General features: G+C 41.2%; 1 pseudogene; it reads right to left on the bottom strand.

Moving 5' to 3' along the window:
* LOC120041403 overlaps positions 1 to 19522 on the bottom strand; it is a 173977-nt pseudogene that overhangs the window by 39062 nt on the left and 115393 nt on the right.

The following is a 19522-nucleotide window of genomic DNA, read 5'->3' as shown; positions in this document are numbered from 1 at the left end:
GGCTATGGAACCCTGACCTGTTCACCGGACGTGCTACCTGTCCCAGACCTGCTGTTTTCAACTCTCTAGAGACAGCAGGAGCGGTAGAGATACTCTTAATGATCGGCTATGAAAAGCCAACTGACATTTACTCCTGAGGTGCTGCACCCTCTACAACTACTGTGATTATTATTTGACCATGCTGGTCATTTATGAACATTTGAACATCTTGGCCATGTTCTGTTATAATCTCCACCCGGCACAGCCAGAAGATGACTGGCCACCCCTCATAGCCTGGTTCCTCTCTAGGTTTCTTCCTAGGTTTTGGCCTTTCTAGGGAGTTTTTCCTAGCCACCGTGCTTCTACACCTAGATTGCTTGCTGTTTGGGGTTTTAGGCTGGGTTTCTGTACAGCACTTTGAGATATCAGCTGATGTACGAAGGGCTATATAAATACATTTGATTTGATTTAGAATGCCCCGTTAAAACAATACATTAAATCAAGAACTTCATAGTGCCCCTGTTTTTAAGACAGTACTCACTGTTTGTAATCGAATCTTCAGCCTCCTCCTTTTTCACTCCCAAAACGTCTTCCTCCTCTTTTATTGAGATGGCGTCCTCTTCCTCTTTTACTCTAAAAGGTTCTTCCTCTTCTTTCACTACATTCTCTTCTTTCAATGTTATGGCATCTTCCTCCTTTTTGATTCTGAAAGCTTCTACCTCCTCCTCTTCCACTCTGACAACCTCTTTCGCATATTCCTCTTTCACTGTAATATCATCCTCTTCTTCTTTCAATGAGATAGCCTCCTCTTCCTCCCTTTTCATCCTGAAAGCTTCTTCCTCTCCTTTCACCAGAGCTTCTTTCTCCGTCGAGATTAGTGAGCTCATGTTCCGGGCGATTAGCCTAGTGCAGTATCAATTTAACACATTAGCTAATTTAACAAGCAATCTACGTTTCAATGAACTAGTAGATATGTAAACAGAATTGTGTTTAAAACACTAAGAATAATATACACAAGATTTGTCTTAAACGCTTCAATGTTTCGGTTTAATGTTCGCTAGCAAACCACCACGTTGATTGAATCAGAAGCCTTTTGTCGCTGTTGAAGAAGCCTCCAGTTCCGTCCACTAGATTGTACGTCACGCAAGCAGCATCCCCTGAAAGACTCAAATCGCCACCTGCTGACAGGAGTGGGTAACGCAGATTGGAAAAATATTAATTACAATGTTTATTCTTGCAAGCAATGTCATGAGAGGTAATAAAAAATAAAAAAACAGATGTTATGTTTTCTCTTACTTCTTACAGCCAATACTTTACTCCAGGGCTGACCTGCCCATTAGGTAGGATTAGGTGACAGATTAAATAGTTTTCATTTTTATGTCATAGTTATTCTGAACCCACTGCCTGCAAGTCGTCTAAATTAGCCTAAGTGATTTGTATTTTCCTTCAACTTTCTGAAGAGGAAAAAGCCCTGAAATGCCCCTGTCTGAGTGCATTTGTCTACCACTATGTTTAGCTGTTAGCGATGATAATAATGACAACCATCTTCTGGTTGATGGAAAAGCTTTCCCAAAAACCTTGTCAATTAAATGTTAACTACAAAGTAGTCTATGCCTACCTGGCATAATGATATCATGATTATTTGCATCAATCCTGTTGTGATTTGTTCAGCAAACTCTGCAATCGCATGTGTGCTACAGTGACACCACTAACCAAGCAAGGCTCTTGCTGGTGCCACTAACATTAAAGGGTATCTACACACAAAAATGAACATTTCTTAGATTTTTCTCAGACTTCAAAAGTGGTCTCCTGATGTGGTTTAAGTATTGTTGAGGACTTAGAACATCCAATGTTGTTGATATTCTATTAACAGTGTGATTTAGAGAGAAAAACAGAAAAACAGGGACAAATCAGAAACCTGGAAAAACGGAGAAAATGTAATTAGGTTAAAAAAATAAAATAAAACAGATTTTATACAGATGTTATATATAGATAGAGATGTTATAGGGCCCTAAATATTCTATACATTTTCTCTCATTACTGGATTATCTAGGGATAGTGTAGAGTAACAGGTGTATCCAGAAGTGACCTTTAACCTCCCTGCTCCTCAATACTTCTTCCACTGGATCAAAGCTTCAGCCAAGTAGGATACATGATAGTGGCAACACATGTAGTTGGGTTGGATATAGTCATTGTAGGATACATGATAGTGGCAACACATGGAGCTGGGTTGAATATAGTCATGGTAGGATACATGATAGTGGCAACACATGGAGTAGGGTTGAATATAGTCATGGTAGGATACATGATAGTGGTAACACATGGAGCTGGGTTGGATATAGTCATGGTAGGATACATTGAGCGGCAAGATGTTCTTTACCATTCGGCCATCAGATTTGCCACCAGTGCTCCTTATAGGACACCTCACTGCACTCTATACTCCTCTGTAAACTGGTTATCTCTGTATACCAGTCGCAAGGCCCACTGGTTTAATGCTTATTTATAAAACCCTCTTAGGCCTCATTTACCCCTATCTAAGATATGTACTGCAACCCTCATCCTTCACATACAACACCAACACAATGTTTGTACCATGTTGTGTTGCTACCATGTTGTGTTGCTACCATGTTGTGTTGCTACCATGTTGTGTTGCTGCCATGTTGTGTTGCTACCATGTTGTGTTGCTACCATGTTGTGCTGCTACCATGTTGTGTTGCTGCCATGTTGTGTTGCTACCATGTTGTGTTGCTACCATGTTGTTGTCATGTGGTGTTGCTACCATGTTGTTGTCATGTGGTGTTGCTGCCATGTTGTGTTGCTACCATGTTGTGCTGCTACCATGTTGTGTTGCTGCCATGTTGTGTTGCTGCCATGTTGTGTTGCTACCATGTTGTTGTCATGTGGTGTTGCTACCATGTTGTTGTCATGTGGTGTTGCTGCCATGTTGTGTTGCTACCATGTTGTTGTCATGTGGTGTTGCTACCATGTTGTTGTCATGTGGTGTTGCTGCCATGTTGTGTTGCTACCATGTTGTTGTCATGTGGTGTTGCTACCATGTGGTGTTGCTACCATGTTGTTGTCATGTGGTGTTGCCACCATGTTGTTGTCATGTGGTGTTGCTACCATGTTGTTGTCATGTGGTGTTGCTACCATGTTGTGTTGCTACCATGTTGTTGTCATGTGGTGTTGCTACCATGTTGTTGTAATGTTGTGTTGCTACCATGTTGTTGTAATGTTGTGTTGTTGTCATGTGGTGTTGCTACCATGTTGTTGTAATGTTGTGTTGCTACCATGTTGTTGTTATGTTGTGTTGCAACCATGTTGTGTTGCTACCATGTTGTTGTTATGTTGTGCTGCTACCATGTTGTTGTCATGTGGTGTTTCTACATGTAATAATAACGACATGTGTGATTTATATAAAGTTCTTTAGTAATAAAACATTAGTGACATAATTTAGTATTTAATATTACATAGTAAACTTTAATAATTGTAATATGTATGTTTGTCTGTACTAAAGTTTTTGAAAAGAATAAAAGGTTTGAAAGAAAATTTAATTTACTTTCAATGAATTAAATCTTCCTCTCCCTCTGTCTCTCCCCTTGGCTGGGAATGTTAAGGGTCAAGAAGTTGTGAATCTAGGGGGGCTCTTACACACAGGGGAACTATATGGACACAAAATAACTAACAACCTGGACCCCCAGGTGTCTTTCAAAACATATGTTTTACTAACGACCTAAACAGATCACTTTTACCCTTTCAAAAATAGTTATAGGGGAGATGTCCGGGGGATGTCTCTGTCTTTGAAAGGGTCATTGTAATATTAAGATGTCCCCTTTACTGATGACCTAAACAGATACCCCCCATAAAAGACTGTCCGAGGGATGTCTCAGTCAACCCCCCCAAAATAAGCCCCAGAGGCCTCACACCATCCTCTTTGAAAGGTTCATTGTACTCTTTAACTATGCTTCCTTTCCTGACGACCTAAACAGATCACTTTTACCCTTTAAAAAATAGTTGTCAGTTATCCAGATTTAATGGTCAAGAGATTGTGAACCTAGAGTGGCCCTTGCACACATGTTGTGTTTAGGTAAACGTTTTCTGTTTATGAAGGAATAAATGATTGAGAGGATATAGACCACAAAAAAAAGATAATTGTATTCTTAACGATGTGCCCTTTACTAATGACTTAAACAGATAGTTTTACTCCATGAATAACCTTTAACTGCAGGGGGCTAAATCAAGGGCCGTCAATGCTGCAGAAATGTTTTGGTACCCTTCCCCAGATCTGTGCCTCAACACAATCCTGTCTCGGAGCTCTACGGACAGTTCCTTCAACCTCATGGCTTGGTTTTTGCTCTGATCTGCACTGTCAGTCAACTGTGGGACCTTATATAGACAGGTGTGTGCCTTTCCAAATCATGTCCAATCAATTGAATTTACCACAGGTGGACTCCATTCTAGTTGTAGAAACATCTCAAGGATGATCAATGGAAAAAGGATGCACCTGAGCTCAATTTCGAGTCTCATAGTAAAGGGTCTGAATACTTATTTAAATAATTTTTTTGTGATTAATAAATTTGCAGACATTTACAAAAAGCCTGTTTCCGCTTTGTCATTATGGGGTATTGTGTGTAGATTGCTGAGGAAATTGTTTTAATTATTACATTTTAGAATAAGGCTGTAACGTAACAAAATGTGAAAAAAGTCAAGGGGTCTGAATACTTTCCAAAGAAACTGTAAGTGATTGAGGAGAGAGCATCATTGCTATATGACAAATATAATTGAATAAACAAATGTTTGCATAATCAAAGACATGAAAACTGGCACCAACATTGTATTTAGCTAGGATTTCATATGGCCAGGAAGTTATTGAGAATAACAATAGACAATAATTATTGTTGCTAGTTTAGGGATGAAGATAGTGAAGGTTCATCAATGTTAAAAATGTTTTTTAATATGACGTGGAAACAACGTTTATTCAACCAGTGGGAGGCTTGTAAATGCCCCCAGGAAAGTAAAACAAAGAACTCTTCATTGAGACAACGATAAACAGCAATCCGTGGGAGAGTTGAGGTGGATATTATAAAATAAGGATCTGCTGGAGTCCAAGTCAAACCAAGATTCTTTATTTCTGAGCTCAGAGAGAATAACAGTTACACAGCGCAGTGTAGACAGTCTAATTCCTGAAGCATTGGGTGATGAGCACATATCTTTATAGTTTCCTGTTCCTAGGAGGGACTTTATTCATACAAGGACACAGGTGCAGCTGGTTTGCAACACAGGATGATACTCCCAAGAACAGGATTTTATAATAGGTCAGTTTCACAAGGTTAGTCACATACTCAGATATGTGGACACATACAATTAACATTTTGCATTACAGAGTCTGTGAACATTTTCATTTCATTAAATCATCAGTGGGCCAACAATGCAAATTTAAACAATGGAGCAAATGCATTACATCCAAATATCACTGTACTATCTGTAGTGCTGGAGGAAAGACACACCCAGATAAACACACACAGTCAGAGTTTAAGAAATGACCACTTAAAGAGTTTTACCCAATTAGGAAGCCTGAAAGAACACATGAGACTGCACACAGGGGAGAGGCCTTACCACTGCTCCGAGTGTGGAAAGAGTTTTAATCAGTCAGGAAGCCTGAAAGCTCATGAGCGAATACACACAGGGGAGAAGCCTTACCACTGCTCACATTGTGCAAAGTGTTTTATCCAATTAGGAAGCCTGAAAGAACACATGAGAGTGCACACAGGGGAGAAGCCTTACCACTGCTCCCAGTGTGCCAAGCGTTTTACCCATTTAGGAAACCTGAAAGAACACAAGAGACTGCACACAGGGGAGAAGCCTTACCACTGCTCCCGGTGTTCAAAGCGTTTTACCCATTTAGGAAACCTGAAAGCTCATGAGCGAATACACACAGGGGAGAAGCCTTACCATTGTTCCCACTGTGGAAAGCGTTTTAACTATTCAGGAAAGCTGAAAGAACACATGAGACTGCACACAGGGGAGAAGCCTTACAAATGCTCAGACTGTGGGAAGACATATTACTCATCACAGTCACTTAAACATCATGTGCGAATCCACACAGGAGAGAATAATTACTTCTCCTAGTGTGTAAATTTATATTTCACATCACATTAACTTAAAATTCATCAGAGAACATACACAGTGCTCCCACTGTCTTATATTGTTGTCTTATATTGTTGCCTGAGAATGTGTTTATTTTATTAAATGAAATGGTACAAAGTATACTCAAATGTATGTTTTTGTAATAAAACATGAATTGAATATGGAGTATGTCAGTTTGAATATAGAGTAGATCAGATTCCATGTGTTTAAATGGTCCTTTTTATATATTTTTTTATAAAGAATTATGTTTGTATCAATCAGTGAGCCATTCTTTCCACACTCCACATTCTCTTTCCACACTGGGCGCAATGGCATGGCTTCTCCCCTGTGTGTATTCGCTCATGAGCTTTGAGGGTGTCTAACCGCTTAAAACTCTTTCCACACTGGGAGCAATGGAGTGGCTTCGTTCTTATGTGTACCCTCTCATGTCTTTTCAAGCTAACTAACTGGTTAAAACTTTTTCCACAATGGGAGCAGAGGTGTCGTCTTGCTGGGTTGGACGTCTTTGGTTCCTCCAAGGTTGGTTTTCCTCCTGCAAAAGACAGTGTTAATTTTAAAGAGATGCCAGAATGAAATCTCCACATGATAAAACTGCCTTGCTGAGGTTTAATCCAAATCACATCCCTCAATATCCTGATGCCAGTTTTCAAACATTTCATAATTTAAAACAAATGATGTAGAGCTTCCTGGTAATTACTGATAATATGTTTACATTACTTATTATTCTTTCTGTTATATAAGTCAGACCACAAAACCCTAAACAGTTCTAGAACACTGAAGACACAGACTGGATTCCAATCAGCAGGTGGTTCTAAATATATAACCTTCATAGCTGTATGATACAGAATGTGACCTACACACTTCCTTGAACCTAAATTAAGTAAAGAAGTCATTTTGTGTGGAAGTTTCATTTTTACATTGGAGACAGACACAAAGCACATCAGTAACATCTCCCCATTGTCGATAGGGTCGACACATTCCAAGATGGCGTAGCAGTCGGACGTGTGTTTTGTCTTGTCCCGTCCTGTCCCATGTAAATATTTGTATATATTGTTTTCATTTCGTATATATTGTAATCTCACTTTCCATTTACGGACTGAATTAACTTTCCTGCAACCCGCCTCCCCCAATGTGGTACAGATCTGCTGATGTTCTGAAAGAGCGGCAAAATCTGGATCCCTACAAAACAGCTGGGCTAGACAATCTGGAACCTCTCTTTCCCAAAATTGTTGCAAACCCCACCCTAACCCTAACTATTACTAACCTGTTCAACTTCTCTTTCGTATTGTCTGAGATCCCCAAAGATTGGAAAGCTGCCGCGGTCATCCCCCTCTTCAAAGGGGGAGACACTCTAGACCCAAACTGTTATAGACCTATTCCCATCCTGCCCTGCCTTTCTAAAATCTTTGAAAGCCAAGTTAACAAACAGATCACCGACGATTACGAATACCACTGTACCTTCTCCATTATGCAATCTGGTTTCCGAGCTGGTCATGGGTGCACCTCAGCCATGCTCAAGGTCCTAAACAATATCATAACCGCCATCGATAAAAAACAGTACTGTGCAGCCGTCTTCATAAACCTGGCCAAGGCTTTCGACTCTGTTAATCAACGCATTCTTATCGGCAGACTCAATAGATTTGGTTTCTCAAATGACTGCCTCGCCTGGTTCACCAACTCCTTCTCAGATAGAGTTCAGTGTGTCAAATCGGAGGGCCTGTTGTCCGGACCTCTGGCAGTCTCTATGGGGGTGACGCAGGGTTCAATTTCTCTGTATATACAGTTGAAGTCGGAAGTTTACATACACCTTAGCCAAATACATTTAAACTCAGTTTTTCACAATTCCTGACATTTAATCCCAGTAAAAATTCCCTGTCTTAGGTCAGTTAGGATCACCACTTTATTTTAGGTGTGAAATGTCAGAATAATAGTAGAGAGAATGATTTATTTCAGCTTTTATTTCTTTCAACACATTCCCAGTGGATCAGAAGTTTACATACACTCAATTAGTATTTGGTAGGATTGGCTTTAAATTGTTTAACTTGGGTCAAAGTTTCGGGTAGCCTTCCACAAGCTTCCCACAATAAGTTAGGTGAATTTTGGCCCATTCCTTCCTGACAGGGCAAAAATTGTAATTGAGACAGGTTTGTAGGCCTCCTTGCTCGCACATGCTTATTCAGTTCTGCCAACAAATATTCTATGGGATTGAGGTCAGGGCTTTGTGATGGCCACTCCAATACCTTGACTTTGTTGTCCTTAAGGCATTTTACCACAAATTTGGAAGTATGCTAGGGGTCATTGTCCATTTGGAAGACCCACTTGCGACCAAGCATTAACTTCCTGACTGATGTCTTGAGATGTTGCTTCAATATATCCACATCATTTTCCTTCCTCATGAAGCCATCTATTTTGTGAAGTGCACCAGTCTCTCCTGCAGCAAAGCACCCCCACAACATGATGCTCCCACCCCCGTGTTTCATGGTTGGGATGGTGTTCTTTGACTTGCAAGCCTCTCCCTTTTTCCTCCAAACATAACGATGGCCATACAGTTCTATTTTTGTTTCATCAGACCAAAAGTACGATCTTTGTCCCCATGTGCAGTTGCAAACCGGAGTCTGGCTTTTTTATGGCAGTTTTGGAGCAGTGACTTCTTCCTTGCTGAGCGACCTTTCAGGTTATGTCGATATAGGACTCGTTTTACTGTGGATATAGATACTTTTGTACCTGTTTCCTCCAGCATCTTCACAAGGTCCTTTGCTGTTGTTCTTGGATTGAATAGCACTTTTCGCACCAAAGTACCTTCATCTCTAGGAGACAGAACGCGTCTCCTTCCTGAGCGGTATGATGGCTGAGTCGTCTAATGGTGTTTATACTTGCGTACTATTGTTTATACAATTTTATTTTATTCAATTTTATTTTTTTATATAGCCCTTCGTACATCAGCTAATATCTCGAAGTGCTGTACAGAAACCCAGCCTAAAACCCCAAACAGCTAGTAATGCAGGTGTAGAAGCACGGTGGCTAGGAAAAACTCCCTAGAAAGGCCAAAACCTAGGAAGAAACCTAGAGAGGAACCAGGCTATGAGGGGTGGCCAGTCCTCTTCTGGCTGTGCCGGGTGGAGATTATAACAGAACTATGCCAAGATGTTCAAAAATGTTCATAAGTGACAAGCATGGTCAAATAATAATCATGAATAATTTTCAGTTGGCTTTTCATAGCTGATCATTAAGAGTTGAAAAACAACAGGTCTGGGACAGGTGGCGGTTCCATAACCGCAGGCAGAACAGCTGAAACTGGAATAGCAGCAAGGCCAGGCGGACTGGGGACAGCAAGGAGTCACCACGGGCGGCAGTCCCGACGCATGGTCCTAGGGCCCAGGTCCTCCGAGAGAAAGAAAGAGAGAAGGAGAAAATTAGAGAGAGCCAAGATTTTCAAAATGTTCATAAATGACAAGCATGGTCAAATAATAATCAGGAATAAATCTGTTGGCTTTTCATAGCCGATCATTAAGAGTTGAAAACAGCAGGTCTGGGACAGGTAGGGGTTCCATAACCGCAGGCAGAACAGTTGAAACTGGAATAGCAGCAAGGCCAGGCGGACTGGGGACAGCAAGGAGTCACCACGGCCGGTAGTCCCGACGTATGGTCCTAGGGCTCAGGTCCTCCGAGAGAAAGAAAGAGAGAAGGAGAAAATTAGAGAGAGCCAAGATTTTCAAAATGTTCATAAATGACAAGCATGGTCAAATAATAATCAGGAATAAATCTCAGTTGGCTTTTCATAGCCGATCATTAAGAGTTGAAAACAGCAGGTCTGGGACAGGTAGGGGTTTCGTAACCGCAGGCAGAACAGTTGAAACTGGAATAGCAGCAAGGCCAGGCGGACTGGGGACAGTAAGGTGTCAGCATGCCCGGTAGTCCTGACGTATGGTCCTAGGGCTCAGGTTCTCAGAGAGAAAGAGAGAACGAGAGAATTAGAGAGAGCATACTTAAATTCACACAGGACACTGGATAAGACAGGAGAAGTACTCCAGGTATAACCAACTGACCCTAGCCCCCCGACACATAAACTACTGCAGCATAAATACTGGAGGCTGAGACAGGAGCGGTCAGGAGACACTGTGGCCCCATCCGAAGAAACCCCCGGACAGGGCCAAACAGGAAGGATATAACCCCACCCACTTTGCCAAAGCACAGCCCCCGCACCACTAGAGGGAAATCCTCAACCACCAACTTACAATCCTGAGACAAGGCCGAGTATAGCCCACAAAGGTCTCCACCACAGCACAAACCAAGGGGGGGCGCCAACCCAGACAGGAAGATCACGTCAGTAACTCAACCCACTCAAGTGACGCACCCCTCCTAGGGACGGCATGAAAGAGCACCAGCAAGCCAGTGACTCAGCCCCTGTAACAGGGTTAGAGGCAGAGAATCCCAGTGGAGAGAGGGGAACCGGCCTGGCAGAGACAGCAAGGGCGGTTCGTTGCTCCAGGTACTACAGATGAACGTAGTACCTTCAGGCATTTGGAAATTACTCCCAACGATGAACCAGACTTGTGGAGGTCTACAATTTGTTTTCTGAGGTCTTGGCTGATATCTTTTGATTTTCCCATGATGTCAAGCAAAGAGACACTGAGTTTGAAGGTAGGCCTTGAAATACATCCACAGGTACACCTCCAATTGACTCAGATGATGTCAATTAGCCTATCAGAAGCTTCTAAAGCCATGACATCATTTTCTGGAATTTTCCAAGCTGTTTAAAGGCACAGTCAACTTAGTGTATGTAAACTTCTGACCCACTGGAATTGTGATACCGTGAATTAAACGTGAAATAATCTGTCTGTAAACAATTGTTGGAACAACTACTTGTGTTATGCACAAAGTAGATATCCTAACCGACTTGCCAAAACTATAGTTTGTGAACAAGAAATTTGTGGAGTGGTTGAAAAATGAGTTTTAATGACTCCAACATAAGTGCATGTAAACTTCCGACTTCAACTGTATCAATGATGTCGCTCTTGCTGCTGGGGATTCTCTGATTCACCTCTACGCAGACGACACCATTCTGTATACATCTGGCCCTTCTTTGGACACTGTTTTAACAAACCTCCAAACGAGCTTCAATGCCATACAACACTCCTTCCGTGGCCAGCTTTTAAATGCTAGTAAAACTAAATGCATGCGCTTCAACCGAATTTTGAATATTTTAGAATATGTGGACAACTATAAATACCTAGGTGTCTGGTTAGACTGTAAACTCTCCTTCCAGACTCACATTAAGCATATCTTATCCAAAATTAAATCTAAAATCGGCTTCCTATTTCACAACAAAGCCTCCTTCACTCATGCTGCCAAACATACGCTCGTAAAACTGACTATCCTACCGATCCTTGACATCGGCGATGTAATTTACAAAATATCCTCCAACACTCTACTCAGAAAATTGGATGTAGTCTATCACAGTGCCATCCATTTTGTCACCAAAGCCCCATATACTACCCACCACTGCGACCTGTATGCTCGTTGGCTGGCCCTCTCTACATATTCGTTGCCAAACTCACTGGCTCCAGGTCATCTATAAGTCTTTGCTAGGTAAAGCCCCGCCTTATCTCAGCTCACTGGTCACCATAGCAACACCCACCAGTAGCACGCATTCCAGCAGGTATATTTCACTGGTAACCCCCAAAGCCAACACCTACTTTGGCCGCCTTTCCTTCCAGTTCTCTGCTGCCAATGACTGGAACAAATTGCAAAAATCACTGAAGCTGGAGACTTATATCTCCCTCTCTAACTTTAAGCATCAGTTGTCAGAGCAGCTTACCTGTACACAGCCCATCTGTAAATAGCACAACCAACTACCTCATCCCCATATTGTTATTTAGATTTTTTTGCACCCCAGTATCTCGACTTGCACATCATCATCTGCACATCTATCACTCCAGTGTTAATGCTAAATTGCCTCTATGGCCTATTTATTTCCTTACCTCCCTAATCTCACTACATTTTAACACGCTGTACATAGACCTTTTCTTTTGTGTTGTTGACTGTACGTTTGTTTATGTGTAACTCTGTGTTGTTTTTGTAGCACTGCTTTGCTTTATCTTGGCAGGTCGCAGTTGGAAATGAGAACTTGGATAAATAAAGGTGGGAAAAAAAGGCATTTTTTATTTATTTAGACATTTTTTTTTTTACATTTTGACTATCATTAATGTCATGATATTTTGAGTAAAGTAAAAAAATAATGAAATATTTTGGGTAGATGTTCCAAAAATATCAATATGTAAAGTGTTGGTCCCATGTTTCATGAGCTGAAATAAAAGATCTTAGAATTTTTCCACACGCATGAAAGATAATTTACCTCAAATTTGTTTATATCCCTGTTAGTGAACATTTCTCCTTTGCCAAGATAATCCATTCACCTGACAGGTGTGGCATATCAAGAAGCTGATCAAACAGCATGATCATTACACAGGTGCACCTTGTGCTGGGGACAATAAAAGGCCACTAAAATGTTCAGTTTTGTCACACAACACAATGCCACAGATGTCTCAAGTTTTGAGGGAGCGTGCAATTGGCATGCTGACTGCAGGAATATCCACCGGAGCTGTTACCAGAGAATGTAATGTTAATTTCTCTACCATAAGCCGCCTCCAACGTTGTTTTAGAGAATTTGGCAGTACATCCGACCGGTCTCACAACCGCAGACCATGTATAACAACGCCAGGCCAGGACTTCCACATCGTCTGAGCACCCGCCACCCAGAGCTATTTGACCAATTAGGAGAATGATGTGGTGCTGCAGCAGTTGACCTGGCATCCACAATCAACCGACCTCAACCCAATTGAGAAGGTTTGGGATGAGTTGGACCGCAGAGTGAAGCAAAAGTATCCAACATGTGCTTAGCATATGTGGGAACTCCTTCATAACTGGTTGTCCTGGTAACAGATACCAGAGGGCAGATCTATTTTATTTGTTCAAACTAAACTACAGCACTTACTTTGATGAGTCAAATCTGATCCTTTCTTCTCTCCTCCTCCTCTCACAGTTCCACTCAGCCCCGTTGTTTTCCTGCAGTCCACCAGCAGCACAGACAACCTCTTCATACCCAGCAGTAAGGCGCTACCAGAAGAGGCACAACACGGGAACTCCGGGAGGACGGAAGGGCTAGCGTTGTCCTGGTAACCCTAAAGAGGGGACACAGACCATTATGGATGCTGATGTCACTGTTGTCATAAAGTGCTTAACAGAAAACCAGCCCCGGATAGAGCAAGATGTATGCTAGACCAGACCAAGCTGTACCATCTGGTGTTCTGATCTGGAGAGACTCTTCTCTGCCTCGTCAGCATCAGGATGTTGTTGAGGCTCCCCAGAGGATCCACAATAGTCATGTCTCTCTCCTGTGTGAACGAGAACATCAAACCGATTGTAAACTTATGATCTTCTATTACAATCACAGAGTCTTACAAGAGGCATTAATATGTCTAAAAAGGGCCTAAAATGGCCACTTCCATCATGATTTTATTAAATATCTTTTTGTGATGCAAATGTAAAAGGGTCGTTCCACGAATTGGGTGAGTTTTGCATTCCTTTTAAGTATAAATTATGCACCAATATTGAATTTTAAAACCCCACATTAGTTCAACAATGGCAGAGTTTGTGCCCCTGTTTAAGACAGTACTCACTGGTGTTAATTTGATCTTCTGTCTCCACCTCTTTCACTCCCAAAACGACTTCCTCCTTCACCTTTATTGAGATAGCATCCTCTTCCTCTCTAAAAGGTTCTTCCTCTTTTTCCCCTATAACATCCTCCTCTTTCATTCTGAAAGTGTCTACCTCCTCCTCTACCATTGTGACAGCCTCTATCCCCTCTTCCTCTTTCACTACAATATGTTCTTTCTCATATTTCACTGTAATACCCTCATCCTCTTCTTTCAGTGTGATATTCTCCTTTTTCTCCTTTTTCATTCTGAAAGCTTCTTCCTCCTCCTCTTCCACTGTGAGAGCCTCCATCCCCTCTTCCTCTCCAAACGGAGACTTCTCTCCTTTCACTGTAACACCCTCTTCTTCTTCTTCTTTGACGACAATGTTCAGCCCCAGAGCTTCTTTCTCAGTCCAGTAGACCTCCTCTTCTTTAGCAAGGGGCGAGTAGTTTAGTGAGCTCATGGTCCGGGATGTTAGCTAGCTAGTTAACATTAGCGACTAGCCTAGTGCTAGGCTCAGTATCAATCTTTAACAAGTTTGCAAATTGAACAACCAAATTAGCTTAAAGTTAACCAGTAGAAACGTCAACAGAATTGTGTTTAAAACACTGAGATTAGCTAATGTACATAAACATGGTCTAAAGCGTCAATGTTTCGCATTTAAATTAGCTAGCAAGCTACTGAGGCGTTTGAAAGAGTAGCCGTGTTGTTGTTCCTGAAGAAGCGTCCCGTCCAGTCCATTATACGTCACGCATGAAGAGTCAGCTGAAAGACGCAAATCGCCATCTGCTGACTGGAGTGGGTAACGCAGATTGGAAACAACAGTTACTACACTTTTTGTATTGGAAATAACGTCATAATAATTTAACAATAAGCTGATATATTTTCTCTTCCATCTTACAAATAATACTTTCCTGTACACAGAAGTATAAGCTTAATATGAACATGTATATTGATTGAATTTATTTGACAGTTTGTAAAATACATACAATAAGGGTGCTCCAGCTGGTGACGCCTCCACATACAATTTAAGAAAATCATGAAGGATAACACAATAATGCTTAACAGATATTTACATGGTGGTCCTTTTCAAAAGGGAAAGGGGAATACAACAAGGTTAGGCGGCGATTGTAATGACAACAGACAATGACAGACACAATTGTTGTTTGTTTCACAACATCCGATAATTAATACAATTTCCTTTCCTAATAAACAACTATGGTACGTCTTCCTTGTCTCACATACCCTTAATATATAAACAATCAATCCCTAATATATATATATACAAGACAATCACAATATAATAAACAACTATGGTACATCTTCATTGTCTCACATACCCCCAATACATTTTGATTTGGCAAAATTACACAACTCAAATTTTTACACTATTAACTACTATCTTACACTACTTCTAACAAATTTGGCAAATACGGCTATTGGATCTTCCCAGACTCTTATCATCGGATGGACCCCAGGCACCAATCTGCAAGGCTTTGATCTTCCCAGACTCTTATCATCGGATGGACCCCAGCCATCAATCTGCAAGGCTTTGCTCTTTTGATCTGTGGAACCTTGCAAGTTGATTTGGAAACAATAAATTCATAAAGTATTTGCTTGTTAGTTTGGATGAAAATGTAATTGAAACCAGAGTGAAAATGATCTTGAAGTTATACATTAGAATGTATTTCCTGTTGGAGTTTACATTATAGGACCACTACTTATTCATCAGTTATTCAGCACACTACTATGATACACAGCACTATGATATACTTATGATACCCTATGATACCCATCCCTATGATACCCTATGATACTATGACACACATCCCTATGATATACTTATGATACCCTATGATACCCATCCCTATGATACCCTATGATACTATGACACACATCCCTATGGGCCAGTGGAGGCGGCGCCAGACATTATAGCACCAGTACTTAATTATCCCCAACATCATTCTGAGATAACAGTTTATTTATATAAAAATACATGCAGTAGTGAAAACACTGGAAAGTCAATACCTAACACGAATTTCCCGAGTCTCTGCAGCCTACTCTCCCACCACGTATAGGGCTTGCACCTCTCCTATGTCCCACTGTTCAGAGGCATATATTTATCCTACTGTTCAGCAGCCTAAATCTGTCCTCTTTCCTACTGTTCAGTAGCCTACATCCTTATCTCCTGTGTGTTATATCTCATGTTACCTAACTGATTAAAACAATTTCCACACTGGGAGGAGTGGTAAGGCTTCTCCCCTGTGTGTGTATTCTCTCATGTGTTTTCAGGTTCAATAACTGGGTAAAAATCTTTCCACACTGGGAGCAGTGGTACAGCTTTTCTCCTGTGTGTATTCTCTCATGCCGTTTCAGGGCCCCTAACTGGGTAAAACTCTTTCCACACTGGGAGCAGTGGTACAGCTTTTCTCCTGTGTGTACTCTCTCATGTTGTTTCAGGTCCCCTAACTGGTTACAACCCTTACCACACTGGGAGCAGTGGTAAGGCTTCTCCCCTGTGTGTGATCTCTCGTGTTTTTTAAGGTAGCTTTTCTGATTAAAACTCTTTCCACACTGGGAGCAGTGGTAAGGCTTCTCCCCTGTGTGTAACTGCTCATGTGTTTTCAGGTTACATAAGTGGATAAAACGCTTTCCACACTGGGAGCAGTGGTAAGGCTTCTCCCCTGTATGTATTATCTCATGTGTTTTCAGGTTACGTAAGTGGGTAAAAATCTTTCCACACTGGGAGCAGTGGTACAGCTTTTCTCCTGTGTGTATTCTCTCATGTCGTTTCAGGTCACCTAAGTGGGTACAACCCTTTCCACACTGTGAGCAATAGTACAGATTTTCTCCTGTGTGTATTCTCTCATGTCGTTTCAGGTCACTTAAGCGGTTACAACCTTTTCCACACTGGGAGCAATTGTACAGCTTTTCTCCTGTGTGTATTCTCTCATGTTGTTTCAGGTAGCTTTTCTGGTTAAAACGCTTTCCACACTGGGAGCAGTGGTAAGGCTTTTCTCCTGTGTGTATTTTCTCATGTTTTTTCAGGTAGCTTTTCTGGTTAAAACGCTTTCCACACTGGGAGCAGCAGTAAGGCTTCTCCCCTGTGTGTAATTGCTCATGTGTTTTCAGGTTATTTAAGTGGGTAAAATTATTTCCACACTGGGAGCAATGGTAAGGCTTCTGCCCTGTGTGTATTCTCTCATGTGTTTTCAGGTTACGTAAGTGGGTAAAACTCCTTCCACACTGGGAGCAGCGGTACAGCTTTTCTTCTATGTGTATTCTCTCATGTGTTTTCAGATTACACAAGTGGGTAAAACTCTTTCCACACTGGGAGCAGTGGTAAGGCTTCTCCTCTGTGTGTATTCTCTTGTGTTTTTTCAGGTAGCTTTTCTGGTTAAAACCCTTTCCACACTGGGAGCAGTGGTAAGGCTTCTCCCCGGTGTGTATTCTCTCATGTTGGTTCAGGTGTCCTTTCTGGTTAAAACTCTTTCCACAGTGGGAACACTGGTGTCTTCTTGCTGGTTTGGACGTCCGTGGCTTTGGTTCCTCTGAGTCTGGTCTTTCTCCTGCTAAAGACAGAGTGTTCATTTAAATAGAGACCTGAATGGAACCTCCACATGATAAAACGGCCTTGCTACGAGGGTAAATCCTAATCAGATCCCTCAATAACCTAAGGCCAGTTTTAACAGTCTTAGTGTGATTTTAAAACAAATGTTGTATAGCTTCCTGGTAATTACTGATAATATGTTTACATTACTTATTTTATTTATCCTGTTTTACAAGTCAGAACACAAAAAACTAAACAGTTCTAGGACACTGAAGACACAGACGTCGCTGGATTCCAATCAGCAGGTGGTTCTAAATATATAACTTTCATAGCTGTATATGATACAGAATGTGACCTACACACTTCCTTAAACATAAAATAAGTAAAGAAGTAATTTTGTGTGGAAGTCCAAAACTAGTTTTTACGTCGAAGGCACAAAGCACATCAGTAACATCTCCCCGTTGTTGAAAGAGTTCGACACATGCTGTTTAAATGGCCCAATTTCTTATTTAGACCTTCACAGGTTTTCAACATGTTGACTATCGCCGATGTCATATTTTGGGTAAAGTAAAAAATAAGGTGAAATATTTGGGGTAGATGTTCCTAAAACTGATAGTTACTATATATAGTAAGTCTACAGCCATATCATAGAGTCTGAAAAGGCTTGTTCATTCTCATGTGATGAATAACCTATGACATCATATGTTTCTAAAACTGATAGCAACTACACTGAACAAAAATATAAACGCGACATGTAAAGTGTTGGTCCCATGTTTCATGAGCTGAAAAAAAAGATAGCAGAATTTTTCCCCATACGTACAAAATGCTTTTTTCTCTTGAATTGGGCACAAATTTTGCATCCCTGTTAGTGAACATTTCTCCTTTGCCAAAATAATCCATCCACCTGACAGGTGTGGCATATCAAGAAGCTGATTAAACAGCATTATCATTACACAGGTGCACCTTGTGCTGGGGACAATAAAAGGCCACTCTAAAATGTGCAGTTTTGTCACACAACACGATGCCACAGATGTCTCAGAGGGAGCGGGCAATTGGCTGACTGCAGGAATGTCCACTGGAGCTGTTGCCAGGGAATTTAATGTACAGTACCAGTCAAAAGTTAGGACTCACCTACTCATTCAAGGGTTTTTCTTAATTTTTACTATTTTCTACATTGTGGAATAATAGTGAAGACATCAATAATATGAAAAACACATATGGAAACATGTAGTGACCAAAAAAGTGTTAAACAAATCTAAATATATATTAGATTCTTCAAAGTAGCCACCCTTTGCCTTGATGACAGCTTGGCATTCTCTCAACCAGCTTCACCTGGAATGCTTTTCCAACAGTCTTGTAGGAGTTCCCACATATGCTGAGCATTTGTTGGTGGTATGTTTGCAGCGATTTGACCATGCAGGCCTGATTACACAGTCTCCTCTGAACAGTTGATGTTGAGATGTGTCTCTTAACTTCTTATGGCTGCAAGGCAAAGTGTTGAGTAGCCAGTGAAATCGTGCCCATTTCAAACGGCCTCCAACTCAAATCTTGCTCGTACAATATGAATATTATTATTCTTTTTGGATAGAAAACACTTTCTAGTTTCTAAAACAGTTGGAATTATTTCTCTGAGTGAAACAGAAGTCCTTCTGCAGCACTTTTCCTGACCAGGAAGTGAAATGTCAGAAATCTATGCCCTTTTCAACTTGATGCCTATACATGGTCTTGACACTTAGGAGTCTGCTGACACTCTATACGCCTTCCTATTGGTGTAAAGAGGATGTCAGAGAAGAAATTTTTCTTCTCATCTTGTCTGTGGTGGAAAAAAACCTATTTCTTTGACCTGAGCGTCCACTTCCGGTACTCTGAAGGAAGTGGGATTGATTTCTGTTTTGCCTTCGTAAGGAACGGCTAACATCTCCGGCTCGAATTCTTTTTGATACATGTGACCATATCATCGTAATGTATGTTTTTTCAATATAGTTTAATCAGATTATTGAAATTTTTTCGGGAGTTTGACCGTGTTCCGTCGCCTGACTGTGTTTACGTCTGAGAGATTTGGGACACTCGGATACTGGAAATGGTAAATGAAGAGGGATATTTCTCATTCTGAATCGAAACAACGACTCATCTGGACAGAGGACCCCCT

The sequence above is a fragment of the Salvelinus namaycush genome, unplaced genomic scaffold, assembly GCF_016432855.1.
Source record: "Salvelinus namaycush isolate Seneca unplaced genomic scaffold, SaNama_1.0 Scaffold46, whole genome shotgun sequence".
Lineage (NCBI taxonomy): Eukaryota > Metazoa > Chordata > Actinopteri > Salmoniformes > Salmonidae > Salvelinus > Salvelinus namaycush.
This window is presented reverse-complemented; position numbering and strand designations above follow the sequence as displayed.